Source organism: Tachyglossus aculeatus, chromosome 11, assembly GCF_015852505.1.
Source record: "Tachyglossus aculeatus isolate mTacAcu1 chromosome 11, mTacAcu1.pri, whole genome shotgun sequence".
NCBI classification, from domain to species: Eukaryota; Metazoa; Chordata; class Mammalia; order Monotremata; family Tachyglossidae; genus Tachyglossus; species Tachyglossus aculeatus.
The window spans coordinates 65,266,004-65,269,164 of NC_052076.1; the positions used below are offsets into that span (position 1 = coordinate 65,266,004).

At 43.4% G+C, this 3,161-nt stretch overlaps 1 non-coding gene across 1 annotated transcript; it reads right to left on the reverse strand.

Annotated features, from left to right (window-relative positions):
• Window positions 1–2,201: 2,201 nt before the first annotated feature.
• On the reverse strand, window positions 2,202–2,340 carry LOC119935330. Its single transcript, XR_005453216.1, has one exon. It is a non-coding gene; the product is annotated as a small nucleolar RNA SNORA7 (small nucleolar RNA).
• Between the last annotated feature and the right edge of the window lie 821 nt (window positions 2,341–3,161).

A 3,161-nucleotide genomic window follows, 5' to 3' on the forward strand; every position in this document is an offset into this window, starting at 1 on the left:
AATCTGTAAAAGGGGAGCAAAACTGTGAGCCCCATGTAGGACAGGGGCTGGGTCCAACCCAATTTTCTTGTACCCACCCTAGCATTTAGTACAGTGCCTGGCACATAATAAGCGTTTAACAAATACCACAATTATTATATAATAGAATTACTAGACATGATCCCTGATCCCTGGGATCTTACACTCTAGGATGGGTGGGGTGGCACCGATATGAAAATCAATTATAGATAAGAGAAATAAGGAATGAGGGATATGCATCTGAGTTAGTACTTGAGATTTATAGCATGTAAGAAATGTAAAAAAGCGTGACCGGAGGTTGCAGGTATGTAATGCTTAGGTAGCACAGAAGTGCTGAAATGATAGTTATAGGGTTATAAACTGGGGAGATTAGGAATTAATTGGGAAGGTGTTCTGGAGGAGATATGATTTGGGAAGAGCTTTGAAGACAGAGAGCTGAGGCCTGTGAGATCTGAAGCAGGAGGGACTTCCAGGCCAGGGGAAGGGCGCAAATGAGAGAAATGAGAAAGTGGCATAGTGAGTAGATTAGTTTGAGGGAAGTGAAGTGTGTGAGCTGGGGTGTAGTCGTAGAAGAGAGTGAATAAGGAAGGAAAGGGTTCATTGAGTGTCTTAAGGCTTAGGGTAATAGAGAATGGGGCAGGGCAGGAATTGATGGTGGCAGCAGCATTAATAGAATTAGACAAAACTTCCCCTTCCTCTCCCTGTCTCTCTCTTCCCATCGTGGCCCCTCCCTTACCTGGACCTTCCCCCATTCACTCTAAAGTGACTAAATTTCTGGCTACCTTACACCAGACAAACCTAACTCTAAGCTGGAAGCTAGAAATAGCAAGAACTTCCCCCCAGAGAATAAGACCACCTCCCATGGATCCCAACAGCAAGCAATAAATCAGTGGAATATATTGAGCACTTGATGTGGGCAGAGCACTGAACTAAGCTCTTGGAAGAGTATAGTAGAGTAAGTAGTCACCATCCTTGTCTTCAATGACTTTGCAACCTAGCAGAGGAGGCAGACATTAAAACAAATTACTTAAAGGGAAAGTGACCAGAATATAAGTACTTAAATGCCATGGGGTTGAGGACTGGGTTAGTTTTGAAGTGCTTATTTGCATAGGTGATACAAGTAGGGAGAGAAATAGGGTGGGAAGAAGGTTTCCTGGAAGAGGTGTGATTTTAGAATGACTTAGAGGGAGGGAGTTCCAGGCAAGAAGGAAGGCAGAGCAAGGGGTGGATCATAAGAGAAACAAGAGTGAGATACAGTGAGTAAGTTGGTGTTAGAGGAGCCAAGTGTGGGGGCTGGGTTGTAGAGGGAGAGGAACAAGGTTAGGAAGTGGACAGAGACCTGTTTGAGTGCCTTAAAGTTGACATGATGATGATTATGGTATTTGTTAAGTTCTTAATATGTGTCAAGCACTGTTCTAAGTGCAGGGGCAGACACAAATTAATCAGATCAGACACAGTCCCTGTCCAAAATGGTGCTCACAATCTACATATGGGAAGAACAATCAATACACCTGCTTGATTGAAGGAATTTTCAACTTTTTCAGCCCTGCATCATGCCTCCAATGCTTCCCCGAGCCCAGTAAGACTGGAGTTATGGTGAGGAGTTATGTCAGAGAGTCCTCCAGGACTCCAGGCCACAGCTGCCAAACAGAAGGATTCCCTACCCAATCAAGAGAAAACCAGCACCCAAACAGATAGCTTTCAGACGTGGGTTTCGACTCAAGCAAACGCAGCTTGTGCAGATGTTTTCTATGAAGAGAAAAAAGTCTGAGAGAAGGAGGGATGGAAAAGTTGGAATCCTCGACAGAGGATGACGTCATTTCCCTGGTCATTTCCTGGTTTGCAGAAGGGAGAGATTCGATCCATGCTGCTAACACATTCCAAGCAGCTGCCAATTAGCCTCTGCACATTTTCTTCCATAGGGCAAATCACTAGAACTAAGCATTGCTCCCGATATTTTGTCCTATGCCTTCAAGTCGTTCCCAACCCGTAGCAACACCACAGACACATCTCTCCCAGAATGTCCCGCTCTCCATCTGCAATGATTCTGGTAGTGTATCCATAGAGTTTTCTTGGTAAAAATACAGAAGTGGTTTACCATTGCCTCCTTCCACATGGTAAACTTGAGTTCTCTGTTCTCGACTCTCTCCCATGCTGCTGCTGTCCAGCACAGGTGAGTTTTGACTTGTAGCAGATTGCCTTCCACTCGCTAGCCACTGGTCAAGCTAGGAATGGAATGGTTTTTACCTCTGCTTGACTCTCTCTCCGGTAGCTGAGACTGGTAGAGTACTGGAAACTCTTCAGGTGCAACCCTGAGAAGGGAGCTTCTGATATAGGGAAACAAATTATTGAATGAGAAACCTCACTCTGAGCAGAGTTAAGCAACACTTGCTTATCGAATTGTTTCTACAAATCCTTTGTTTTATACTTCACAGCATAAAATAATTCCAAATCCTTATTTGGATAATGATTGCAGAATGCAATTGGTTTTCTGCACTCCGACTGGCCATTAGATTACGGTTCACAGATTATGACTCACTTGGACTTCCACATCATTTTACCGTGTGTCTTACCCAGCAGGCTAGCATTTATAAAAGTCAAGAGGAGGTGACGTAATACTCCTTCAGCCATGAGAAACATAAACCACCTCTCTCCACATTACCTGAATAAGAAGATTTGAATTCATTTCAATAGCTCCGCTTACTCCGCTCCGCTTACCGACTGTAAATCAGTGTTCTCTCAAGGTAAAGGAGAGAGGGCTTTTCTGAAATAGAGATAAATTTTTTTTCTGCTGTTTCACCTTTGTTTACCTCTTTAATAAAACACTCTGGAAACTCTGACTAAGCTGGGTACATTGTAGCCACCAATCCCTCCAAATTGTGCTTTATCGTGTGGCATTTTTAGAACAATATTGTCATGTTTTCTCTTTTCAAGCTTTCAAGGGCCTTACTCCATAAGCAGCTCCCGAGCCAAATATTCAGTGTAACATTCAATAAAATTATCCTAGCTTCAGCAGGTCTTCCAGCTCACTCTCCTTATGCCACCTTTGCATTTGGTTAGCAGAAAATCTTCCCCAGTGGTTTTCCATTCTCCTGCATCGAAGAGTAGCTGTAATTCATCCAAAATGAGGTGTTTTTTAAATA